This window comes from Lontra canadensis, unplaced genomic scaffold (genome assembly GCF_010015895.1).
Source record: "Lontra canadensis isolate GAN:19392208 unplaced genomic scaffold, GSC_riverotter_1.0 scaffold6, whole genome shotgun sequence".
Lineage (NCBI taxonomy): Eukaryota > Metazoa > Chordata > Mammalia > Carnivora > Mustelidae > Lontra > Lontra canadensis.
In genome coordinates, this window is record NW_022631000.1 from 11,158,691 (window position 1) to 11,170,749 (window position 12,059).

The 12,059-nt window shown below is 39.5% G+C and overlaps 1 pseudogene; it reads left to right on the forward strand.

The window, feature by feature from the left end:
• Positions 1–5,818: 5,818 nt before the first annotated feature.
• LOC116864761 lies at positions 5,819–11,429 on the forward strand (annotated as a pseudogene).
• The last annotated feature ends 630 nt before the right edge of the window (positions 11,430–12,059 follow it).

The following is a 12,059-nucleotide window of genomic DNA, read 5'->3' on the forward strand; positions in this document are numbered from 1 at the left end:
AAAATGAAAAAAAAAATGGGGACTTTTATCCAACATATAAGAACCAAGGTATATTATGAACTGGATGCCAGTTCATAATGCCAAATAAATGCCAAAATTTGAGAAGGGAGAGAGTATTGTAGGTGTAGGAAACAGAATAGTCAAATCAATTTAGAATAAGAATAGCAAAAAATACAATAACTGTTTTCAAATATTTACATTATTAGTTTTTCAACTTTTCAGATCTCTGCTGAAATGTCATCTCAAAAGGCAGGTCTCCTGATACCACATTGTATGAAATTACCCCTCAACCCTCTTGTTCTATTGCCTTACCCAATTTGATTTTTTTCCTTGGAGCATTGTCAGTACCTGATATTACATTATACAATAATGGAGTGCCCATTTGTTTACTCTGCTGCCCATAGTAAAATAATATCCATGAGCATACAGACATTGTCCAAATGCTTCAGTCACACTATGTTTCAAGCCTGAAATAATGCCAGGCATATAGAACAGACTGAAAAAATGTATATATTTGTTGATTGACTGGAGTGACAACAAGCCATTGGATTTGTGTACCTCTCTTGGTACCACTGTGCTGTGATGGGCTTAGGAGCCAATCAGTGAACTAAATTCTATCCTGCCATTTCTCGCCCTAAACCCAGAGCATCTCATGGGTCACAAACACTATCTAACATAATCATTTGGAGTCAAGACCATACCTCATTTTTGTTTTTTGGGTTTTTATTTTTTGTTGTTGTTATTTTTATGCGCTTTATATTCCAGGCAGGTGAAAAAGTCCCTTAAAACTTATATTCTAGAAAACTTCCCCATGATGGTCTCTCTAGATATTCTTGCAAATAAAAAAGGAGATCAGTGGAAAACAATTAACTTTGTATCTCTGGACCAGCAGACTTGCTTTATTTTCTATCTTAATTGTAGCTCCTGGGGGGAATAAAATTCCACTAGAATTTATGCAGGTCACTACCAAGAAACTTCACACTGAATAAAATTCTTAGATAAAATAGAAAGAGTCTTCATTAGTATAGCCAGGGAGCTGACAATGCTCTGTAGAGCTTGGTTTATAGATAGAGAAACAGTATCTGCTAGGTGGATTTGATGAATCACTGCACAGAGACCCAGGCACCCTGTCCTTGACTTTCCTGTGACACTGGGGTATCTTCTCTTCTCTGGACCATCAGGGGTGATTGTCCAAGCAAGTCTTCCAGGTAGATCTGGAGGTGAAGAACTTAATGTGGGTCCCATCAGCATGAGTCTGATAGTGATAACGTGATCCAATATAATTTTAATAATATCCATGGTCACCTCTATAAACTACAAAGGAGGATAGTTCTGGAACACATGCTCATAACCCAGCTGAGAAGAAAGCAATTAGAACGAATTTGTGCTTATACCATTTCATGGCCACACCTCAAAATGCGGCTAACCTGTGATTAACCACAATTCACCATGTTCAGTCCTCTCCTCATATTAAAAGTGCCAGAGATTTAAAATACCTTAAGAGAGGACAACGAAAAGGAGGACTGATAAAAATAAATTAATGCAGCAAAATGCATCTCCTCATGCAGGTATCACAGAATACAGGAGCTGGAAGGACTCTAATCAATGAGAAGCTTTGACCCTGGTACAACTGACAAGAAGAAAGGGAGATTCTGGAGGCTAAATGGTTTTCCCACTTTCTGGAAGGAGACAGAGCTAGAATAAACCTATGTCCCCAAACCCTCATTTCAGTACTTTTTCTACAACTACCAAAAGCATTCTGGATTTGTGATATCTAAACTTTTTTATCTTTTGAAGAAGAACCCTTTCCTCAAGCAAATTTCAATGCAAGGCCTGATGTTAGTAATGGAGGGGAGAGGAGGTCCCCTGTGAGTGAGCTGGGGAGTTCACCCTGTGAAGGTCACCCTGTGAATGAACTGGGCCTCAGCTTTGCTTTGCCTATCCACAGTTGAAGATTGGAAGGAATGTCTAAGAAAGAATTGTGAAGTTGTTGAAATCTCTCTTGAGTGCCCACAACATCACTGTTCTACTTCCCTTTCCTCTCTCTGGGAGTCTTGCCTGTACCCCAGAGGGACTTGAGTCCCTCTGCGCACTCATACTCTCTTCTCTTTGAAGCTGAAAGTAGTCATTGGAACATTGATTTAAAACTTTTCACACCAATACTTATCCAATCACACTTCAATTGGCTTTATAAAGATTTATTTTCTCTTTAATTGTGAGATATAAGCTCCCCACCTATTAAACATTTCCAATAATTGGAAACAGGTTGGGGTAATCATGTAATCATTTAGGCAACAGAGGTTTGGGATGCTAAGTGAAGCAGAGCTGGCTAACTAGCTTCAGTTATTGTAGGCATCCTGGGCAGCATTCAAGAGATAATCTATAATATTTTTTCAGCTCTCCATGCCTGGGTTGTAAAGCTCTCTACTAGTTACTTACCATGCAGTCTTAAGTAAATGATTAACTTTTCTTGGTATTAATTTTCTAATCTGCCAATTAGGTTTAAGAATTCTACTTCAGGGGCACCTAGCTGGCTCAGTTGGTAGAGCATGCAGCTCTTGATATCGGGGTTGTGAGTTCAAGTCCCACCTTGGGTATAGAGTTTACTAAAAATAAGACAAACTTACATACAAAAAAAAAAATCTATCTCAGAATCCTGTTGAGAAATATTAAAGTGGATAAATATTATGCTATATCTTGAAGTTCTTAGAGCAGCAAACAAACATTGATTCCATTCTCAACTCCCTTCTCCCCTTTGGAGAAGGTTGATGGAGGTGAAATAGGATATGACTTCTGTTGATCTCTTCCCAGCAGCTGGTGGAGGAAAAGGTGCCACCATCTTTTGGAACTGGGACCTATTCTTACCAAACAAAAGCTCATCCACCCTTCCAGGCTCTTCCCAGACCTTCCCAGACTTTGTTCCTTTGCTCCCACTTTGCCTTCTAGTACAGAGTGGTTCATTCATTCAACAAATGCATGGTTCTAGTCTTGGTTACACACACACACACACACACACATGTACACACACATGCACAAATAAAACACAGGTCCATCCCCCAAGAAATCTACAATTCAGTTATGATTCTGAATAGAAAAATCTCTACACTTTTCCCTTAACCACACCTAACGTAGGGGTTTCACAAACACAGAGGAGGGTCAGGAGGTTGTTGGTTAGTAGGAGGCCCCCCAGTACTACAGTAGAATTATATCAATAATCACAAAGTTGTCTATAAAAGACGTGGGTGCATATCAGGCTCATTCTAGTTTAAAGAGCAGCAGCATACAGATCCTTCTGTAAAGAGGACATTCATTCTTATCTTTTTGTGGTCTACAATAACTTTCCAGAAATTGAAAAGGAAAAAAAAAAAAAAACTACAGTGGATGGAAGCCCAGGACAAAGGCAGTAGGATTCAGTGTCCAAAGTAGACAAATAAAGCTACAATGTTTCCTGTCTTGGTCATACATCTCCTGAGAAAAGGGGTGCCTATCAGTCTCCTACCTAATACCTTCTCCCCTCCCATGGCTCTGCTTTGTTCCATGGGAAATATTTCTGAGGCTCTCCTGCCCCCAAGCTTCTGGGTAAATCTAGCCAACTGGAAGGCAGTGGCCGAGGACTGAAGGACAGGAGAGGCAGATAAACTGAGGAATTTCTCCCGTTTCTCCACTGTCTTTGGCAGGGACTACATCTCCTCTGTTACAGCATCACTCCTGTTGTAGGGGCCAACTCTGTTCTAGTTGTTGTGGGACCACAGTCCACCTCCTCCTCCTCCTCTCACTAGCAGGTGATAAGAGGTTCCTGCTGCCGCTAAACCCCTCGGTTGTCTTGCCATCTGCTCTTTGGTTTCCTAGAGATTCTGTCATCTGTATAACCAGTTCCTGATATTACATTTCTTCAGTTTTAAATGTTTACAGTGATCACTGCATTCCTGTTTTGACTTTGCCTTATACATATGGCTCCTCCTAAAGTAAATATACCAACCAATCGGATGTGCACTCTGTGTCTAGATGATTCTGTAAAAATAAAAATTAACTTATACATGACATCCAACATTAACTGGCATGCAGTAGCTGTTAATGTGCATTACTTGAAAATTAACTAGTCATGGTATTAGGGGAAATAACACAAAAAGTAATTCAAATATGGAAAATTCATAGTAACTGTACACATTTTAGGACATAAAAGCCATTTATATCCTTCACTGTTTTTGAAGTAATACACATTATACATATGTCAGAACAACAAAGTGCCACGTTTCATTTGACAAAGCATATAAACTAAACGTAGACACTCCCCCTCATTCTTCATGAGTAACACTATGTAATCCTTTCTCACCACTTAAATATGTAAATCATTTGTCATGCAGGAGATCCTTTCCCACAAAATCCAAGCCCTAACCCTACCCCTAACCCTTGCCCTCGATTCAAGAATGTGGCTTCTGGAACACTCAATAAGAAAAGCTGAGAAGCAGTCTCATTATCTTAGAGAAGACCCCAAACATTTAAAAATTGATAGTATTTCTGAAAATGGGTGTGAAGGTAGAGAAAAAATCAGAAGGACCAATTAAAACAATAAATACATAAACAAAAATGTAGACAAATAAATAATAAGGTGTTATTCATATTTTGTTTGACAATAATTAATCAATATTTTCATGGCATTATGTCCCCACTCTTCAAAGTTTATAAAGCAAGTGAGAAAATAAAATTTGTAAAAAAGCTATCATGATATGGTATTTAATAAGATGCACAGTGACTAGAGGGTGTTCACATCAATAGAAGCTGGAGAGACCTGAGAAGCTTCAGAAAGGAAGTAATCCTTCACCTGGGTCTTGGAGAATTGCTGGCAGGCTGACCTCACCCACATGCTATTATCCCCTTCCCATTCAACTATGGTATTTCTGCTTTTATCCACCTGGTATGCTGAGCTTTTACCTAAGGTTTATTGTGCACCTAAGAGCATGTGGATTTGATCTGCAACATCCCTGTGAAATATAAACGCTGTGAGTTATGGACACAAACAATTAGAAAATAAACCTTTAGGGGACACCTGGGTGGCTCAGTCAGCCACCTTCAGCTGCCTTCGGCTCAGGTCATGATCCTGGAGTCCCGTGATCAGAGTCCCACAGCTGGCTCCCTGCTGAGCAGGGAGTCTGCTTCTCCCTCTTCCTCTGCTCTACCCTACCCTGACTAGTGTTCTCTCTCTCTCACTCTCTCTCAAATAAATAAATTTTTTAAAATATTTAAAAGAAAACTTTAAAATAATTTACAACATCAGAAAGTAGGAAAATAAGATAGAGAAACAGTTCTCACAAAGTGCTTAGAATATTAAACCAATATTTTTAGGACGATTAATCAGTGATGTGGTAAAGTAAATGAAAAAAAAAATCAGGGAGCTATTACAATAATTAACCTGTAAGATAAAAACACACGGGACAGTGGTCACCATGCAGTGAAAAGAAGCATTGGACACTTGACACCTAGTGAAGAACACAGTTTTACAAAGCAATTTCACCTTGATTAAGAACACAAATAATGCTGGGGCCCCTGGGAGGAGCAGTCAGTTAAGCATCCAACTCTTGATTTCAGTTCAGGTCATGATCTCAGGGTTGTGAGTTAGAGCCCCCCTGTCCCCATCAGGCTCTGCACTCAGCACAGAGTCTGCTTGTCCCACTCACTGCTCCTCCTCACACTCACTCACTGTCTCTAAAATGAACAAGTAAATCTTACTTAAAAAGAAAGAACACAAGTAATGCTAACACAGATCCATATTTTAAAAGAAAAGAAGGCTACCACAACGACTTCAAAATTTCCAGTCAGGATGCCTAGAGAAATAGTCGTGCCACTTACAGAAATAGTTAAGGGAGAACAAGGAAGGGAGCTACAGGATATGATCGACTTGGTAGGTACCAAGAGTCTGAGATAACAGCAAATAACCCCAACTGAAATGCCCGGCAAGATGGGAAATTTCAATCCTATAAAACCTTCAAACTGGATTGAGTATTTGTCAAAGGTACATTAAACTTAATTATAGGTGTATCACATTCTTGTCCAGCTAATTAGTTTGTCAAATACCTTGGATGGAAGGAAAAAATTTCACATAAAAATGTCCATTAAAAATGGCTTCTAATATACCGATGAGGGGAAAGCTCACTATTTTGATTTGTTCATCTAATTCACAGTACTGAATACTGACTTTGCTCAGATAAGGTGAAGCAATTTAGGGTTTCTAGAACAGTAGCCACATAAGATTTGTTGGCTTCACCCATAATCTTCTACATCAGGGTCTCTTGGAGGAAATTTATACTTCTTCCTCTTGGTGCCTTTATGAAAGACTGGAGTGCATTTCACTACTTCCCCTTTGGCACATTTAATTTTATTTTGTAATTAACTATAACTAGTTTGGGAATTATACTGTGGTGTCTTTTGGTTTTGAATTTTCATTGAGTCTTTTTATGAAAAATGACAGACTCCTCAGAGGGACCACTGTGGTTCGTTGCCATGGATAATTGTCTCTAAATAAACTCAGGGTAGTTAAGTGGATATGAACAGATGGAAATAAATTGATGGAAGTTGATATCGTGCCTCTTGGCTCCTGTTTATTTGTCACCAGCAGCACATCTTTTTGTCTTGTCATGCCTGGCATTTTACACACTTGAACTTTAACAATGTCATCTGGATTCCTCCTCAGAGCCTGCATAAAAGTGAGCTCCAAGGTAGAGCCCTCTACCAACCTGACCAGAGCCACAGCAGGGACCAGTCACAGTTCTTGAAGCTCTGTATTGGTACAGCTGCCTAACCCTGTCCATGTTCAACTAACCTCAGTTAGAAATGCAAGCAAGCTCTGTTTAGCATCATCATTTCTCTGCCTTGACTCTACACAGGGAAGATAAAGCCAGGGGAAAGATAATCCAGCTTAGTGTCTAAGCATTCACTGAGCTAACTCTATCATTAGTTATTGAGTGCCAGCCACAGGCTAGCCGCTGTTCTGGACACAGGAAAGACCATAGTGACAAGGCACAGGCTGTGTAGACACCTGACATAAATAATATTGTTGTAGGAAAAATCCAGAGAGTTGTTCAACAGCCTTCAGTAACAAGGCAGAACTAAGCTAAGGCTTGAAAGATGGCTGGGCAAGACAGCTGAGAATCTGTATCTTCTCCTTCTAATACCACAAATATAATCTCAAGTTCTGGATAGGTTCTACTCTAATGTTAACTTTTTTTTTCCATTTTTTTTAATTTATTTCTTTTCAGCGTAACAGAATTCATTGTTTATGCACCACACCCAGTGCTCCATGCAATACGTGCCCTCCATAATAACCCCCACCTGGCTCCCCTTCAAAACCCTCAGATTGTTTTTGAGAGTCCATAGTCTCTCATGGTTCATCTCCCCTTCCAATTTCCCTCAACTCCCTTCTCCTCTCCATCTCCCCATGTCATCCATGTTATTCCTTATGCTCCAAAAATAAGTGAAACCAAATGATAATTGACTCTCTCTGCTTGACTTATTTCACTCAGCATAATCTCTTCCAGTCCCGTCCATGTTGATACAAAAGTTGAGTATTCATCCTTTCTGATGGAGGCAGATCAATGAGATAGAAACTAGAGATACAGTAGAACATATCAATGAAACTAGAAGCTGGTTTTTTGAAAGAGTCAATAAGATCAATAAAACATTGGCCACACTAATCCAAAAGAAAAGAGAGAAAGCTCAAATTAATAAAGTTATGAATGAAAAGGGAGAGATCACAACTAACACCAACGAAATAGAAACAATCATCAGAAGTTATTATCAACAGTTATATGCCAATAAGTTAAGCAACCTAGATGAAATGGATGCATTCCTGAAAAACTCCCAAAATTGATCCAGGAAGAAATTGACAACCTGAATAGATTGATATCTAGTAACGAGATTGAAGCAGTGATGAAAAAACCTCTAAAAAAATAAGAGCCCAGGACCTGACGGATTCCCTGGGGAATTCTACCAAACGTTCAAAGAAGAAATAACACCTATTCTTCTGGAGTTGTTTCAAAAAATTGAAGCAGAATGAAAACTTCCAGACTCTTTTTATGAAGCCAGCATTATTACCCTGATTCCCAAACCAGGCAAAGACCACACCAAAAAGGAGAATTTCAGACCAATATCACTGATGAATATGGATGCTAAGATTCTCAACAAGATCCTAGCAAATAGGATCCAACAGCACATTAAAAAGATTATCCACCATGACCAGGTAGGATTCATCCCTGGCTTACAAGTATGGTTCAACATTCACAAATCAATCAATGTGATAGAACAAATCAATAAGAGAAGAGAGAAGAACCACAGGTGCCTCTCAATTGATGCAGAAAAAGCATTTGACAAGATACAGCATCCATTCCTTATTAAAACACTTCAAAGTATAGGGATAGAGGGAACATTCCTCAACTTCATAAAATCTATCTATGAAAAACCCACAGCAAATATCATCCTCAATGGGAAAAAGCTCACAGTCTTCCCGTTGAGATCAGGAACACGACAAGGATGCCCACTCTCACCACTCTTGTTCAACATAGTATTAGAAGTCCTAGGAACAGCAATCAGACAACAAAGAGAAATAAAAGGTATCCAAATTGGCAATGAAGAAGTCAAACTCTCTCTCTTCACAGATGACATAATACTTTATATGGAAAACCCAAAAGACTCCACCCCCAAACAACTACAACTCATACAGCAATTCAGTAATGTGGCAGGATACAAAGTCAATGTACAGAAATCAGTTGCTTTCTTATACACTAACAATGAAAATACAGAAAGGGAAATTAGAGAATCGATTCCATTTACTATAGCACCAAGAACCATAAGATACCTGGGAATAAACCTAACCAAAGAGGTAAAGGATCTGTACTTGAGGAACTCATGAAAGAAATTGAAGAAGACACAAAAAGATGGAAGACCATTCCATACTCTTGGATCAGAAGAATAAACATTGTTAAAATGTCTATACTGCCTAGATCAATCTATATTTTTAATGCCATGCTGATCAAAATTCCACCAGAATTTTTCAAAGAGCTGGAGCAAATAATCCTAAACATCGTGTTACTTTTGAAGTCATTCTTTCTGTAGATTGTCTCCATATTTCTGTTCAATGATATTCTTAGGATTTTTCCTCTTTTATAGAACCCCCCTTAATATTTCCTGCAGTGTCAGCTTGGTGGTCACATACTCTTTTAAGCTTTGTCGGTCTTGGAAACTCTTTATCTCTCCATCCATTTTGAATGTCAGTTTTGCTGAATAAAGTATTCTTGGCTGCATGTTCTTCTCATTTAGTGCCCTGAATATATCTTGCCAGCCCTTTCTGGCTTGCCAGGTTTCTGTGGACAGGTCTGACATTATTCTGATGAGCTTTCCTCTGTATGTAAGGAGCCTCTTTGTCCTACCTGCCTTCAAGAGAGCCTGTCTACAATTATGATTCCTCATTCTTACTATCAGGTGTCTTGAGGACTTTCGAGATTCTATAATCTTGGGGGGAGACCATTCTGCCTCTAGTACATGAAGGCTGGTTCCATTCGCGAGATTGGGAAAATTTTCATGGAGAATTTGTTCCACTATGTCTTCTAGACTTCTTTCTTTCTCCTCTCCTTCAGGGATTCCAATAATTCTGACATTGGAACGTTTCATGGCATCATTTATTTCCCTAATTCTGTCTTTGTTGCTTCTAAGCTGTTTGTTCCAGGCTTCCTCCTGATCCTTTCTCTCTATCTGTTTGTCCTCCAGATCACTAATTCTATCTTTTGTCTCAGTTGCCCTAGCTTTTAGAGAATTTAGATTAGACTGGAACTCATTGAGAACATTGTGAACATCATCCCTGGTGGCTTTCAGTTCTGCCCTAACATTGTGAACATCATCTCTTGTGGCTTTCAGTTCTGCCTAATCAATTCCATTTTGTCATCCATGGCTTTCTCCAACCTAGTTATTGCCTGGATAATTGTTAGCCTGAATTCCCTTTCCAACATATTGTCTATGTTGATAGCCATCTAATGTTAATTGTAAATAATTTCTTTTTTTCAGATTGGTTCTTTGGGAAGCCATTTTTTTCTCAAATCAATGTTTATGCATTGAATTGTGATTTTCAGAAAGATAAGTTGAAGCCCTAACCCTTGGTACTTGTGAGTGTGACCTTATTAGTAACATGGTCTGGGCAGAGGTCACCAGGTTAAGAGGAAATCATACTGAATTCAAGTGTGTCCTAATTCAATGTGACTGCAGTCCTCATAAGAAGAGAAGGGACACAGAGACATACACAGAGGGAAGAGGATATGAAGACACAGGGGGGAAGGTAATGTGACATCAGAGGCAGATGTTAGAATGATGTGTCTACAAGCCAAGGAACACCAAGAATTGCCTGCCGAACCAGAAGCTAAGAAAAGAGCATGGAACAGACTTTCCCTTAGAGCTGTCAGAAAGAGCATGGTCTTCCTGACATCTTGATTTCAGACTTCTAGCTTCCAGGATTGTGAAAGAGTAAATTTCTGATGTTTTAAACCACCCGGTTTGTGGTGTTTGTCTATGGCAGCATGGGGAAACTCATATAGGAACTAAACATGGACCCTGAATGGAATTTGGCTTTTGTGAGCACTAGCCATGAAAATATCTTCAGGATTGTTTGACATAGCAAATGATGTGGGAAGACAAAGAATTCAGTAACAGGATTCAGTTGAAGATCATCCGGAGCGGCCACTGCTCTCAGTGAGCTCTGGCTGGCAGGGTCAGGTCCCCCGACAGCACTCAGCTCACACATGAGGACTCAGCCAAAGACCATCAGGCACCACCATTGCAAGTTGGTTCCTGGAGGTTCTGCCCCTCCCCTCCTAGGAATATCACTTTAGAATAAAAAACTGTAATATTTAAGATGTTACAATTTTGCTCAATGGATACCAAAACTGAAAGAGTATTCTGTGCAGGTTGGGTTAGTTGATCCCTTTTACAACATCATATGGCTATTTTGCAGCGTATTTTGAAAACGAGAAACAAAGAGCTGGCATGGACAGGGACTATATAATGCATAATGTTTGTAAGTACTATCAGTAAAGCGTGGTTCATTATTTTCACAGGGATCTCCTGGGGCTGGAAGAGAGGCAGTGGCCAGGCAACCCAAGAGGGAGGTCCACTCTGCTGTGGAGGCCGTGAAGGAGAAGACCAGGAGGGGCTCCTCGAGGTTTCCAGGGCCTGCTTCTGCAAAAGTGGAAATGAGCCAAAAAAGGCAGCAGGCAAGGATGAAACTTCAGACAAAAAAAGCACAAACAAAGGGAAAAGGGGGGCAGAGGGAAAACAGGAGGAAGTGGCTAACCAAATTACTAAAAATAGACTTATCTGCAGAAGATGGAGAAGCTAAAAATGAGATTCCAGCCTCTGATGAAGCAGGAGAGAAAGAAGCAAAATCCGGTTAATGTCACACGCCATGCCTTACCAGCATTCCTGGTCCCCTTCTCAGGAATGTTTTTATCAACTGTTTTGTAAATGCAAGTTTTTAGTAGCTCCAGAAATATTTTTAAGAAGTAGAGAATCCTGCCTCATCCCATATTTTAGTATAAGTGCTTCCCCCCGCCTTTTTTTTTTAAAGATGCATAATCATTTGCTGGTTGTTTATTTTGTGATACAACCAGAAAATTGTAGGATATGGAATACCAGAGACTTTGATTGTCTTGGGTGTCAGCTCAACATTCCATAGAAGGGGTAGTTTTTTTTATCCTGTCGTACAAAGCATACTAAATGGCAATTCAGAGTCAGTCGTGCATGTAATATGTCTTGAATATTTTAAATTACTTTTATTCCTGTGTTTGTTTTGGTAGATTGTTTCCTAAAGAAAACCACTCCTTGATCTTGGCTCTCCCTGTGAGAGTTTTGTACACTCTGTAACATCTTTGGGCGGTGGCCTGCTTTTCCTGATAACTTTGTTAATGTGCTGGAAAAAGCTGAAAATTTGAATATGTAGTGTAGGTGATATTAAATTGGGAATTAGTGGGACTAGTGATGCAACAGCATATCAACACTTGCAGGTTTTCCTACTTGATATCCTG